Source organism: Rhipicephalus sanguineus, chromosome 5 (assembly GCF_013339695.2).
Source record: "Rhipicephalus sanguineus isolate Rsan-2018 chromosome 5, BIME_Rsan_1.4, whole genome shotgun sequence".
NCBI lineage: Eukaryota > Metazoa > Arthropoda > Arachnida > Ixodida > Ixodidae > Rhipicephalus > Rhipicephalus sanguineus.
In genome coordinates, this window is record NC_051180.1 from 103,935,755 (window position 1) to 103,951,143 (window position 15,389).

Below are 15,389 nucleotides of genomic sequence, written 5' to 3' on the forward strand. Positions count from 1 at the left end.
GTGAACTTAACAGACCTAAAACATGGGCAATGAAAGAAATACGAAGGAGCCATACCACCGGACTCTTCCAGAGGCGTGTCTTGGGTCTGCGACAGCAGTGCAGCGACAGAAGGTGTGCACAGCTGGTTCGAGGACTGCGATCCCCCGGGCATAGCATCATGCCGGCTGCGGTCGCTGTCGCAGGGGTTGGGCAGACGAACAGCCATGTGTGAAGCGATGTCTCCTACGCGCTGCAGCTCGTCGGTCATTTCGCTTGACGGTGGTGTTCCGCCACCTGAAATGCAAAAAAAAAAACAAAGAATCGAATTGAGTGAGACTTCAAAAGAAAGTTTATTTAAATGCGAAGCATTTCTTAGCGAACTTCGGCGACTTTGAGCGTATCTATCTATCTATCTATCTATCTATCTATCTATCTATCTATCTATCTATCTATCTATCTATCTATCTATCTATCTATCTATCTATCTATCTATCTATCTATCTATCTATCTATCTATCTATCTATCTATCTATCTATCTATCTATCTATCTATCTATCTATCTATCTATCTATCTATCTATCTATCTATCTATCTATCTATCTATCTATCTATCTACCTAGCCGCCTACGACTTTGCGCTCTCCTGGCCGTATAGTTAATGGGATTTATACCAAAATTGGTATGGCATAACACGACTGTATGACAAACATGAATGACTGGTCATATCATGAAAATCATGAATAACTTGTTATGAAAACCATGATTTACACGCCATGGCCATAGTGCTTCTGAGGCCGTTTTCTTAACTTGATATATTCAAAAATTGCTACGATGAGACATTTCTCTATGACCAACACAAATGACAGGTGGTAATATTTAAATCATAACCTGCATGTCATGTAGAATATGTCATGTAGAACATGTGAATGATGACATGCATATTATATACAGCATTATGTGCTTCTTGCTGACTGCTTCGCATTACATCGATTCCCACAGTGCGTGGGAGCTGCCGGTTTTTTTCAAGCACAGCATAATGAGCAAACGTTAAACGAACGCACAAGACGCACGAAAGGAATGTGCAAAGCAGCGATGCATATAGTGCTCAGCGGATTTACTACCGCAACTTGCTCTCTTTCTTGTACCTAGCACAAGTGGAAGAAAACGCAACCATGATTGCAGACGCTGCGACAAAAGTAAGGAGCGCGAGCGCTGCCTATTTTCGCGAGTTCAGCCGAGGCTGGACTTCAGAGACGCGCTGGCGTTCCTTCTTATTACCTAAAGACAATGAATGCTACCTAAAGAGAAGGAGTGCGTCTCTAAAGTCAAGCTGCGCTTCAAGTCATCGCGGTAAATTTCCGAACGCTGCACAATGCCCTAATGCAGGATATGTCACTAATATCGTAATATCAATCAGACCAATGCTTACCTGTCGCAAACCGTTCCCGCATGTCTTCAGCGTTCCTCCTTCGCCACTTGTCTTTCATGTTTTCCCAACATTTCTTGAGCTGGGTCCATTTGCGTGGCGCGACGTTGTGGCGGCTGTTAAACTCATCTTCAATCTTTTTCCAGGAGTCGCGCTTCCGACTCGCGGACGCCGCGTCGGTCCTCTTGTTTTCGACGACGCTGCGGTGGCGTGAGAGCAGGTCCAACAACACAGCGCGTTCTTCCTCGGAGAAGTTGATTTTTTTCTTCTCCATCGTCAAGACAAAGAAAAAATATTGCACACACACACCGTGAAGAAATGCTTAACGTCCCCGAAGCACAGCGAAACTGTAAGCCACCGTACGTAGCGAACACAACATAACTGTTGCGACGGGGAGAGGTAACAGCTGACTGGGGTATCACTGGGCTACATGGAGGGCTGGGCTATAACTGGGGGTCACTATAGGCCATTGTGGCCAGATAAGTCCAAAAAAAAGCGCAAAAATATAAATACCTGTTTTCTTTACTCAGCACTGTGTGCATGTTATCACTGAATCTTTTCTTTCCACATTATTTCGATGCAAAAGTTAATAATTTGCAAATAAATAGATCGTACACGTCAATAATTGACGTAGCCTCAACACCATGCGACATACTTGTCCCGAAAAGTGCTACTTCGGAAAGTAATACTTAAGTGTCGTTCAAGAAACACTTTTCTGAAACTTTCCTTATACTTGCACTTTTCTTACACTTACCGTACCTCCACTTAAGTATCGTTTGTGAATACGGCCCTAAGACTTGTTACGGACTACGACTACTACTACTACTACTACTACTACTACTACGACGACGACTACGAGGGACGAACGGGTGCCGCCTTAAGGAGCTTCGCCCCTTAAAAAATACCGCGTGACTGCCACCTAACGCACGTCGCTTTTAGGGTCCTCAAATGTAAGTTGAACGCAATATGAAAGGCTGCTTCGCGCACGACGGTCGATTAAGCAGGCTATCGGTAACTGCGATAGACGCTAAGTGAGAGTAGGGGCGTACCGTCCAAAACAAATCTACGAAAGAGGGGCCACCACGTGCGATTGAATCTTTTATCTCGTTCGTTCATCACGCTGTCACCCTCGCCTCTTCTAATGTGGTTCATCATTGGTGTGAAAAGAAAAGACGAAATGCCTACACTCCGTCAAACGCTGCCTATGGTCTCACGTGGCATTTGCTCCATGGCTGCCGCTTTGTCGTTGAAGAATTTTTTGTTCTTGTCGACACGGTATGCCCATTTTGTCGCTTAACCTCCATCGCAGTCACCGATAGCATGTTCAATCGATGTCCATGCGCGAAGCAACCTTTGATAATTAGGTAAAAAACATTTGAGCTCATTAAAAGCGCCGCGCGCTAGGCGGCAGCCACGTGGTATTTTTTGAAAATTCGCAGGCTTTAAAGAAAGGCCGGCAAAAAATGTGGCAGGGGAGTTATCTTACCATAGATTGAAAAATTCGATGTTCCTCAACAAGCGCTACAACTTTTGTATTCAAGATTTTTCTCTAGAGTTACAAGTGAAAAAGTTCCTTAAGAAATCTTTGTCAATTGCCAAGCTTTGCAGATTGGAAAAAAATATTCTGGTATGCTCTATATGGCTCGTAACAGGAACTGCGCTAATTGGAAATGCGTAGCAGTTATGCTTAATTTTTTAATACTTGATGCTTTTTATTTTAAACACCCTGCAAATTTAAGGTCATGCATTCTCAGGCTTTCCTGCTTTTTTTTGTCACAAACTTTACCTTTTTGCTTTAAACAGTAATAACAGTTGCCACGCGCTCTCACTGGAGGAACATTGCGGACATCCATGAAACGCAATAATTAAAGTGGGCATTTTGGATAGTTGGAACTTCGAATACGACAGTTTTCATAGCAAGAAGAAAAAACTTAAAAATGGAGCAGAGAAGACAAGACTGGACAGTAAGAACGATGGTCTTGAGCTTAATTTACACTTCGAAAATTGGAAGGGATCAAGTTCAAAACGCATGCGTACGGAAAATTGCCTGACCAAAAAGAATGTTTTAACAAATTATTAGATACGCATGGTGCGGAGGCGTTTGTAAAGCAAGTAATTTTCTTTGCTGCTGAACACAATAGAAGCAATACTCGTACATCTATCAGATTCAGCAGATATGCAGTCATGAATTAATCTTAGTATTTCTGCCGTATGATCGCTGAGCACACATGCGTTGTCGAACGAAGTGGAGCACTCTCACACTTCTGCGTCGATCAGCAAGATGACCAGATCCCATGAGAGCCTCTATCGGCGCGCAATGATCTGCGTTGGACAAACGGGGCAGTGCGTAAACGACAGGTGTCCAAATGCAGATAAATCGTCGGCTTACGAGTGTTCTTTTAAGCAGCGTCGTTTAGAAAACGATTTCCCATTTCTTAGGTGGAGAAGTCGTTGCTTTGTTCGATACATCAATGTTCAATCAGGGAAAATGTATAGATACAAGGGGGAGGTTTGAGTCAATATTGATCTTGCATTTTCGATGCCTCAAGGTTTGCAAGCCCAACACTTAGGTTTGCTTTTTCTGTCTGCTAGAGTTCGCATGCAAAGTTCAAGTTGGTGAACTTTTTCGTGACAATATTTTACAACTTCGTGGTAAGAAAAACAATTCCCTTGTTTATTGTTCATTTTTTTTTAGAAATTACCCCTGGCAGAGTGGCGCCATTTTACGGTAAAATTTACGTAGGGCCCAGTTACCGAGTTTGTGTCATGAATAGTGTCGCCAATGCGAGTCCTACGCATGGTAACGTATTCCAATACATGTGTTATTTTAATCCAAGGAACACAATATCTTATGTCAGAAGCATAAGTCCTCTTTATGCCCTTCTTCAATAATTGAACAGTGTGACTGAATTTTCAACTGAATCTGGGCAAGAGCTGACGACACTCAACCAAGAATGCAGGCTGGCTTCTGGCAACGAGTGACCTGCAATGCGTGGCATTCTTGTCACCAATGAGGTAAAATAAATATGCGGATACAGCAAGCTTCTTCAAGTCGCTTCCATAGAGTGGAACAAAAATTATTAGGTTCGGTAGGGATGGCAGCAGTTGCGGAGGTATTGTACAGTCAAGGAGCACTGGAAGCACGTGAGAGGAGAATATACAAATGTTCAAAAGAACTCTACTTCTACTCTAATTATTTATTATTGACAATAACCAATAAACAAAGAGGCCAGGCAGGGAAACACAATCTTTTCTACTCAGTTTAATCTTGTTTTGGAAAAAATATTAAACCACTTCTACTGGGAAGCATTACGAGTTATGTATACCCTGCCCCACAAACGCTAAGCAGGAAGTGAGACATGTAACGAAGGATTTCAGATTGGTGGTTACGAGAATATGGTTGAAGATTAATGCATTGGCATATTACCACTAGAGTGACCATAGGTACTTCCTACACGGGTCCAAATCTGCAGTGTTTCGGAGGTGGAGACGTTAACCGGCATATGAATATCCTGTTGCGGCAGAGACAGAGACGGACAAATAACGCACACAATAACACTGCCACTGCTACGGATACTGTATCTGGAAAAAGTCACTCTGATAAACACAAACGAAACTTGCAAGGACATTCAACAAAGAAAGTACCTGGGAACACAAGCAACAGTGTACAGGTCTAACCAAGTCTGAAAATTAGGAAATGGAACCAAATTGAGGGAAACTATAAGAAATTCGGTAGATTCCACGCTTTCTGGGAATCGGTTTGATGCAAAGTAATCAACGATTGGTTGTCTATACTGCGTTTTTTTGGCTTTTAGCGAAGCGTTACGAGGTTGGTCGACGTGTTTTTGTAAGTGTAATAGTTGTGTGCACATCTTGGCCGTACGCGGAACGTCGACTGGCATTTAAAGGGTAACTTATGCTCTGACGTCACGTCAGCACTCACGTTAGGGCACAGACGTTAGTATTATAGAAACGAAGTGGACTTTACGGTGCGATGCTGTGAATATTATACGTAACTTTCGTTAGCGTATTCTTCCGGGGTCGAGCAACGATTGACTATAGCTTGCTAGATGAAAGTTTAACGAGAACTAGCAGACAATATTGCTCAGGAATGTATAGGGGATAATATTTTTAGTAATTAGGACATAAATGCGAAGAAAGTAAAGTGGACGAAAGGATAACTTGCCGCCAGGAGGGACCACACCTGCGACGTTCGAATAACGTGTCCGATGGTCTACCATTGAGCTACGCCGGCGGTCCTCTTCCCGTCCACTTTATGGAGTGCATATGTTCATTTAAACCTACGAGTGTTAATCAGCGCCGATCGCACACTCCTAACTAACACTCCTAGGTTGAAATGAACATATGTAACCCATAAAAGTTCACAGGAGCATGACCACCGCCGTAGCTCAATGCTAGATAACCGGACGCATTATTCGAAGGTCGCCAGTTCGGTCCCTGCCGGCGGCAAGTTTTCTTTTCGTCCAGTTTACTTTCTTCACATTTATATCCTTATTGCTAATAATGACATCCCCTATACATTCTTTCTGATTATTGTCTGTTAGTTCTCATTAATGATGTGCCTGACAAAGAAAACGAGTCCTTAAAAGTTATCTTCTTTCCTTCATAGACTGCGTTCTTGGACGAGTTGGTGCATTGTCTGAAAATAAAAGTAGAGCGCAAAAAAGACGGGACACAAGAGACAAGAAGACGGGATAGCACCCGTCCCGTCTTTTTTGCGCTCTGCTTTTATTTTCTTTCCTTCATTGCTGGATCAAAGGAATACAAATGAAATGTTTATTAGACTGCTGTAAAAGCAGAGCCAACACTGGAAACACAATTGACGTTGCACCGACATTACGCCTGCACAGGTTCTTCTTCCAAAGCAGTATCAAGACCTCGCGGGGCTCTCTAGTAGGATACCTGATTACCACGTACAATGCTTGGATTCGATCCCTGCTGTGATTCTCATTTTTATTGTTTGCATTCGTCGGGTCTACGCTGCCGATGTCGGTTTTCATTAACGTTGTCCCACTTAAATTGCGAATTTCTCTCCTCGCCGGGCCTGAGTAGACATAAACTGTCAATCACCTGCGGCGCATACCCGCAACCGCGGCCCGTGGTATACGGGTATGTGCCACACGTGTCTGGAGGTAAGGGTTTGACGACGTACGCGAGAGAATTTTCACGTTATTCCTGTCATGAACAAACAGCGATATTTCTCAAACCCTCTTACCCTCCCACGCCAATTTTCGTCAATACGAAGTTCATGAGGTGATCACAAGAGTGCTCAGGCATAGGCGGCTCGATAGATAGATAGATAGATAGATAGATAGATAGATAGATAGATAGATAGATAGATAGATAGATAGATAGATAGATAGATAGATAGATAGATAGATAGATAGATAGATAGATAGATAGATAGATAGATAGATAGATAGATAGATAGTAGATAGATAGATAGATACGCTTTAAGTGCATTGGGTTCGCTAACAAATGCTTCGAGATTCAAAATTACACGGTAGGCCTCACAGAGATAAAGGGTATAGGCGTAGGCTGCCAATCATGCAACAGCCTGAGGCCTTACATGTGATGGTCAGCTTCGACAGCAGAATGCCCGCCATCTATACTTCCGACGTTGTTCAAGCTGATGTCCATTAGGTTGGCTTATACAGTCTCTTCACATAACACAAAAGCCGAAGCGTACCTCAAATCAATATTAGCAATGCAAGAGGATCTACTGTGTGCGTTTGTGCGTGAGTGTGTGTGTGTGTGTGCATGTGTGTGCGTGCGTGTGTATGTATGCGTGCGTGCGTGTGTGTGCATGTGCGTGCGTGTGTGTGTGTCTGTGTGTGTGCGTTTGAAGTATTGCTTCTCTCTGTAGTCCCATTTGAACGCTCAGTAAAAGATTCAACACCACCTCTCAGAAACGCAATATCTCATTTTTCGGTGTGCGTCAAAGCAAGTATTTAGTTCGTGTTTTGACTTGTTAGCTTGAAAGAGTTGAGGAGAGTGAAATGAAATTTGTGCTTAGTTGCATAATGTCGGCGATTTTTAAAAATATTGTGTGCATTTGGAGAATAAATGACCATGTTAGTCGGAGCAATCACGGAGGCTCCTTATTATGACGTACATTAGCGGCGCACATTCATATTTGGCTCCGTTGGCAGTAGGTTGATTTGAGCGGTTTGGACTAAAGTGGCTCCTAAGTTCCCAAGCTTCTGCATCACGACATAGTGACTGGGCTACACTGGCGAGTTTGAAACCTACAGTGCCGTCACTTAGTTTTTGAGGCGACTTACCGTTCTTGCATAGTAAGTCGATTGTACATTGGTGTAAAGCGTATCTACATATATTAAGGCGACAGCGCTAACTTACATACTTTCTGAGGTCCTGCTATAAGGCACCGAAGACATGAGCGCGCTAGCTGCGTGTCCACTTTTTCTTTGTGGCGTTCGCATGATTAAAAAAATTCGGCAGATCCCACGCGTTGTCGGAATCGGTTTCAATTCGAAGCAATCAGGGAGTACTTCTATGCTGTATTTTATGGCTTTGAGCCAAGCGATACGAGGTGGATCGATGAGTTTTTGTAAGTGCAATAACTGTGTGCATATTGTGGGCTCATCAGGCACGTCGACAATACTGGCGTTTAAGGGGTAACTTATGGTGCGACATAACGTCAGCCTTCACGTTAGAGTACGTTCGTGAGTATTATTGAAACTAAGGGCACTTTATGGTGCAATAATGTGAACATCATACGCAGCTTACGTCAATGTATTCCTCCGGGGTCGAGCAATGATTCAATAGAGCTGCCTGAATCATAGTATATAATTGGCTTACCAGGCACGTCAATAACACTGGCGTTTAAAGGTAAATTATGCTGCGACGTAACGGCAGCCCTCACGTCAGAGTACATACGTCAGTATTATGGAAACTAAGTGCACTGTATGATGCAATCATGTGAATATCATACGAAAGATTCGTTAATGTATGTGTTCCTCCTGGTTCGAGCAATGCTTCAATATTGTTTGCTGGCTCATAGTAATACAAATGTAATGATTATTAGACTGCTTTATAAAAGCGGAGCCAACACTGGAACTACAGACGTCAATCTGATATGACGCCTGTATCGTAGGAGTACATATGTAGTGTTTATTGCTTTCTTGTAGAATTAGATAGCCAGCACCACAACCACAATTGACGTTGCACCGACATTACGCCTGCATAGGCTGTCTTTCCAAACCAGTTTATAGACCTGGCGTGGCTCTGTTGTAGAATACCTGATTGCCACGCAAAATGCTTGGGTTCCATTCCTTCTCGGAACGTAGTTTTTATTCTTTCCATCAACGCTGCCGATGTCGGTTTTCTTAACGCTCTCGCATTTAAATTACCAATGTATCTTCTTCTCGTTCCTTGGCCGATATAAACTGTCAATCACCTGTGGCGCATACCCGTACACTGCGGCCCGCGGTAAACGGGTGTGAGCCACACGTGTCTGGATCAAAGGGTTTGACAACGTACACGACAGATTTTTCACGATAGCCATGTCATATTCATCAAAACCTTTTACCCTGCCATGCAAATTTTGGTCTGCACCATCTTAAAGAGTCGATCATGAGAGCGCCCAGACGTAGGCGGCTCGATAGATAGATAGATAGATAGATAGATAGATAGATAGATAGATAGATAGATAGATAGATAGATAGATAGATAGATAGATAGATAGATAGATAGATAGATAGATAGATAGATAGATAGATAGATAGATAGATAGATAGATAGATAGATAGATAGATAGATAGATAGATAGATCGCTCAAAGTGGCAAAGGTTCGCTAAGAAATGCATCGCATTTAAGTGTAAAGAAAGCGCAAGTATCACGTCACCAGGTTCAAATTGCGTGCGAGGAAGAGCGAGCAAATAAACCACGGTGGAAGATGCCAGGGATGCTCGGTATGCCGCTTGTCGTAACCGTCGTCGGGAGGAAGCGGCGACAGATGTAGCTGCAGCAGCGGCGCGACGAATCCAACATGCGGCCCTAACGCGACTGAGGCGTTCTGGGAATGCCGAATTGGTGGAAAGAGAGGCCGCTGCTACAACAGCAGAACAGCAGGAAGTTCAACAGGAAATGCAACAGCAGAATGAGATTAGGTCGAACTGGGCTTCCGCCTTCGAATTCTGAAAATTCTTCTAAGCATCATTCGTAATTTTCATAGCCACCGGCTTATGCGGCAATTAAAGCTTTCGACCTAATATTATGTGCCAAGATTCCGAGGCTTCTTAAGAAAACTAGCAACACTAAGAGACACGTGTTTTTAGGGGCGAAGCTCCTAAAGCCGTGGGTCTGTACATGCATGTCTTTCGTGGTACGTGACCGCCTAGTTCTATGAAGTGCACTAGTGAGGAACCCACTACGCTATAAATCATCATAATTTTATGGGCGAAGTGCACTTGCGAGGAACCCAGTACGCAATACTTCCTAAAGCCGTGGGTCTGTACAAGCATGTCTTTCGTGGTACGTGACCGCCTTGTTCTATGAAGTGCACTTGCGAGTCTTACGAGTTGCGAGTTCTATGAAGTGAACTTGCGAGTCTTACGTCTTTCTTAATGATGTAATGAGCGAACTTACACGGGAGAGTTACAGTTTTACCGATCATCTCCCCTCTCGAGCTTCGCCCCACTCATCATCATTCATTCCGTGAATATGGCGTGATTTTTTTACACACCTTGGAGCATTGCGGCGCCATAAGCTCAACTAGGTGGCTCCCGCCGCTTTCAGGACACGCATACGCCCAAACCTTTTCTTTAACAAGTGGCCGTGGTACTTTCTACCGTAATCGTGAATGAACATCAAAATGGTTTACTGATACCGCTAAACAGTCCCCTAGAAGCTGAGGAAGTGGTCATAACCCACGCTCTCTCGGTAACCGAGGTGGCATACTGACTCTCAGCAGGCTTGTCGCAGCTGCGATTGCGGTAGAATTCATACCAACACACTCGCAATCATGACCCCAAAACATCCAACGAGACCAGTCGTGGTCATATGAGCGCCAGCTCACCACGGCATTCCTGGCAACGAGATCACCAACCTCATTGCTCGAGATTTGATCCACCGAGCCGAGTCCGAGCGCATCCATACTGTTTTGCGTAGCGTGTCATCACATAACGTTAGAAGCTAACCCACAAAACACGCGTTCCCGCTCACAAGTCAACATATTACCATACTTAACCGGAAATCACCACAGAGCCTCTGCGCAGTCCTTTAACAGAGTTTCGGATGTGAAAAAAATCACAGCATATCCACGTGGTGAATGACGATGAGTGGGGCGAAGCTCCGGAGGATATCATCGGTAAACCGTGAATCTTCTGTGTAACGCCCCATCAATCGTCATATAAAGAGTGAGAAACACTGTGTGTATATTACAAACAGCAAACTTTTATTTTTCTTAATTAGATGATGCTTGGTTTGCGTTGTCCCTTCATTATCACGGCTTTATGGTCCGTGAAATGAAGGAATAGCGGTTCCTGTACGGGTTGCAATTGGAAATTTGAAAATACCAGGTCTATACGCGTCCCTCGGATGGTCGTTGGTTTCATATGATCAAAGGACGTGCACGTGAGAACATACTTGGCTGCCATAAGTTGTATTAACCACTCATTGTTCTTTTCGGTGATATCGACATTCAAGTCACCAACTAACACAAATGTTCTATTCTTGTACTTGTCATAATTACACGATGCCGTGTCAATGAATGTCTTGATATTCCCACTCGACAAATTGGGTGCAAGGTAGATGGACATGATGATGCATCCATCAAAATCGATGGCAGCATATTCACCATTGTGGCTCTGTGTCGTTGGTAGTAGTTTCAGATCTTGTGCCTTTTCTGTTTGTTTGACGTATACGGCCACACCACCTGCAGGACGCTCTGCATCATCGATGCACACGACTGGAACGTATCGTTTGATATACGGTCTTTTGGCGTTCCACGTCTCGGTAAGATAGAGAACGTCCACCGCCGTAAGTATGGGGTCCCGTTCCACACCGTCTACAAGCTTGACATAAAACCAGCTAGGCTTACATGGTATAGGCGAGAAACTACAGAAGGCAACAACAAGTAAAGAAAACATAAGAGAACGGCAATCTTTTGCCAAGACGTTCGACCACTGCAAAGTTAACGGCTATCTCGTGGGTGGGTCTCTGTAGCCTTCTCTTCCAGCGAAAGAAAAAAATCACAGCATATCCACGTGGTGAATGATGATGAGTGGGGCGAAGCGAACTCGCGCTGCAGCACGGCGATGGAATTGGCGCGAGCGTGGTCCTTCTTGATGGAAGATATTGTGACTAGATTGTTTGAAAGCCACAAACTGTTGCACACACCGCAACTATGGCCGAAACTGTTATCAAGGAAGTCCCCCTGGAAGCGCGCGTCGGCGCCTTCGGGCAGAGCCCGCCTGATGCGTTTTGCAGCCACTTCACGTGCTCGCGCAGCCTCAGGCTCTGCCTGCCGGTACGCGCGCTTTCTCGCCGCTTCACTGTCCTTCACATTTTGAAGATCCGATTCGCGCCACAGCCGTGCAGCTTCGGCCTCGCGGGCTCGAACGGCGGAATCTGCGTCGCGGCGTCGACGTGCAGCTTCGGCCTCGCGGGCTCTCACCTCAGGATTCTGTCTGCGAGCGCGCGCTGCCGCCGTCTTCCGTGCCCTCCGTTCCGCAGCCTTGTCTTCCATCTGGCGACTCCGACCTAAAGAGAAAGCGTGCCAAGAGGGAGCGTCATGGCGCGTTACTTCTGAAATGTTGTCTTCAGGTGTCGTTGAAAACAGGAGACGTAGTAAAGAAGAAAGAACGCCACACAGGCGAACACGCACGAGAGTGTCACTCGTCAACGTCGTCTTCTTCTTCTACTGCATACCAGAACGCGCGCAGTAAAGAAGAAAGAATGGCACACAGGCGAACACGCACGAGAGTCTCACTCGTCAACGTCGTCTTCTTCTTCTACTGCATACCAGAACGCGCGCTTCTCACGAGCTAGAGGTGGCTACTACAACGCTACAAAACGCTACAACAAACGGAGAATGGACAGACCGACGGCATAAGGAGATTCGCCCCTAAAATGTATACCCGTGGAACGTGGTAGATTTCTATGACGCTTGATGGCTGCGAAGGGACCTCGCCTGGTTAGCGATTTCACGGATGTTACAATAAAATTATCTCACTTCTTGTAGAATCTATCATACATAATCACTAACATAGTAGTATTAAGTATACAAGACAACTCCATTCATGTTGGGTCACAGGGACTAAATCAACTGAAAGCGAGCGATGCCGCTGCTGCTTCGCGATTTGTTATTAAAGAGAGAAAACCATGAGCCATGCGCATTCATGCTTGTTAATCGCTAATACACCGTACACAAGACGGCTGCGGGGCGGAGGCTTTTGGCACTCATAAATCTGCCCTTCGTCAGAGGACGGTCCGCTGAGCTTATCGGCCCGCCCTACTGACAAGATTGCTGTGACAGCGTAGCAGAAAAGAAATAACAATAAACATGAACTCACGGAAAGAGGAGGTGGGAGAGAAGGGATGGAAGACTGGTTTTAATGGGGGCAGCTTTAGATGAAAGGGATGCAAGCATAGCCACGCAAAACTCCCAATAAAACATCCAACCGGGAGTTCATTGGACTTCATTCAGTGGTGCGCGTCGAGCACAAGGCGTTGATTAAATGCCCGTCAAGCTCTTTCGCCGCTGGCTCCCTCCCTTCCCTATTTTCCCTTCACGCCAGAGACCCAGCGAAGCATAGCTGATCTCAAAGCCGCTCGACGCGCGAGCGGAGGGCTCCACCTTCATGCTTCATGGTCCAGCTATAGCAAGATGCCGTGCAAGAAATGCCATCACTAAACACGCGAGATTAGGTGGACGGGCTCTAATGAGCACGACCTTCCGCGCTCATGTAATTATTGGTGGAATTGACTCGCGTATTTACTCGTGGCAATGCTCGGTTGCTGTTTAGGATATCGCTGAAGCAGCAAAACAAGGTGTGAAGTCTCGGCAGCCATGGGCACAAACTGTAAAAAATTGTTTAGAAACAACCGGAGTATTGTTTTCGGGGTGAAGAGAAAGCTTCCTTGGAGATCTGCAGAGCTGTGCTGCAGCGAAGGTTTCGTTGATGACCGTGTGATCAAGTTAGTATAGCGGACATTTCAAGGTGAAACCTAATAGTTAACGATGTAGAGCAAGAATTGCAATAATTCTGAACTATGTGAAGTATGACTCGGCACGAAGTGTATTGCGAGCAAATCCGTTAAATTTAGGCGGAAGGTCATTCACAATGAAGAGAATACTTGGTCGAAGGCCATTAGATAACTTCCACGAGGAAGGAACAGTAGTAGATGGTAAAGACATGTTGTGTGTGGCCGAAAATTATCTGGTTGATCATACGGAACAGCAAATTATAAATTAGCTGCGTATCGCGTCCAGGCCGCTGCATTTCTTGATACCCAAGTTTAACACAAGGTTAAGCATAGCTTAATTCTTTATGCAGATCTCACTCATTGCGTTCAAGGAAAAAAAAAAGTGGTTCGCGGGAACAAACGCGCACTGAGGATGTTTGTTGCAAGCATCTGCGTCCCAGATGACATCATTATCATTTTACAAAAAATAGGTGAAGCGTCGAGAACTCAAACAGAAGGCTCAACTTTACGGAAGCTAGATCTTCGTAGATCGATCAGGTAGCCGAAAGCGGAAAACGAAGAATCTTGGCCGTTTGCACCGCAGAGAAAGGTTAATTTCTGTATTGAAAACTTTACAGGGTGACGACATCGTTAGTTCGTCGTGAACGCCTTTATGTATGGACATTACGAGCTAACTGCAAGATATCCCCAGTGATTCAATGAAGAATGACATCTTTTTATTGAGTACATATTGTTGGACACCGTTTTTAACAAGATCGTCAGCGTGCGTGATGCGTCTGCGTTCCTCATATGTCATGCTACATTATGCAGTGAAGACGTGCAAGCGCAGCGCTAATTTACCTTACACAACACCGCTGGAGCAATGCTGACTCAGTCGTTTTTCCACTGTTTTCATTTCCTTGTAGATTATCCAGCGCATTCATACAGTTCCAACATGAACTGTGCACAGGAATTGCACCGTGCGAGTAGCTTTCTTCGATTTTTCACAATTGCTTGGACGCCACATCGAGGATATTTGGTCGACGGAGACCCTGCTACGATGAGCATGCCGGATCCCTTACACACCTTCGAGGCCTGTGACATTTATTTCGGTAACTAGTTATTCTGACAATGGGAATTGAGTGGACACAGAGGGGAAAACTGCTAAACATAAGGACTGGTATGAGGAACATGTGCTAAACCATTAAATGGTGGTGGTGGTACTTTCGCGTAAAGTTCTCTAATATCGCTAAACGACGTCGTCGGCCAATGATGACCATTCCATTATGCTGCATGTGAACACGGTTTTTAAATTCCCTGCCCTGTCGAAGCTTTCATATTATTTTACCGGTAATAATAGAATGAACTGCGCTGTGCGATACCTGCTCCTCTAATAGTTCACTTCCGCTGTCGAAACGTTCTTTGTATTCAGTTTCCGTTCCGCTCTACTCTGCTTGTGACCTCAGTACATGCTAAGGTCTGTCAGACGAAGGTGTGCTTGCTATATTTTATGAAACCAATCAACAAAGAAATATCAGATATAAACGCCTTCCATAAAGTGTGCAACCTTTTACATAGGCAGAGTGCAAGTGCGTCGCATAAAGCAACAATAAACGTTGTGCTTGCATTTACAGATTGAAGCAAGCATTTACAGATTGAAGCAAGCAAATTTTGTTTATTTGATTTGCTTCTTTCTAGATTTCTCGCTCACGGACCATTTTTCGCTCACAACCAACGGTGCCGACACCGATGCCAACGGCGGAATTTCTGCGACACGAGCTCTCTAACGTTATCGCGTTATTACACAGTCAC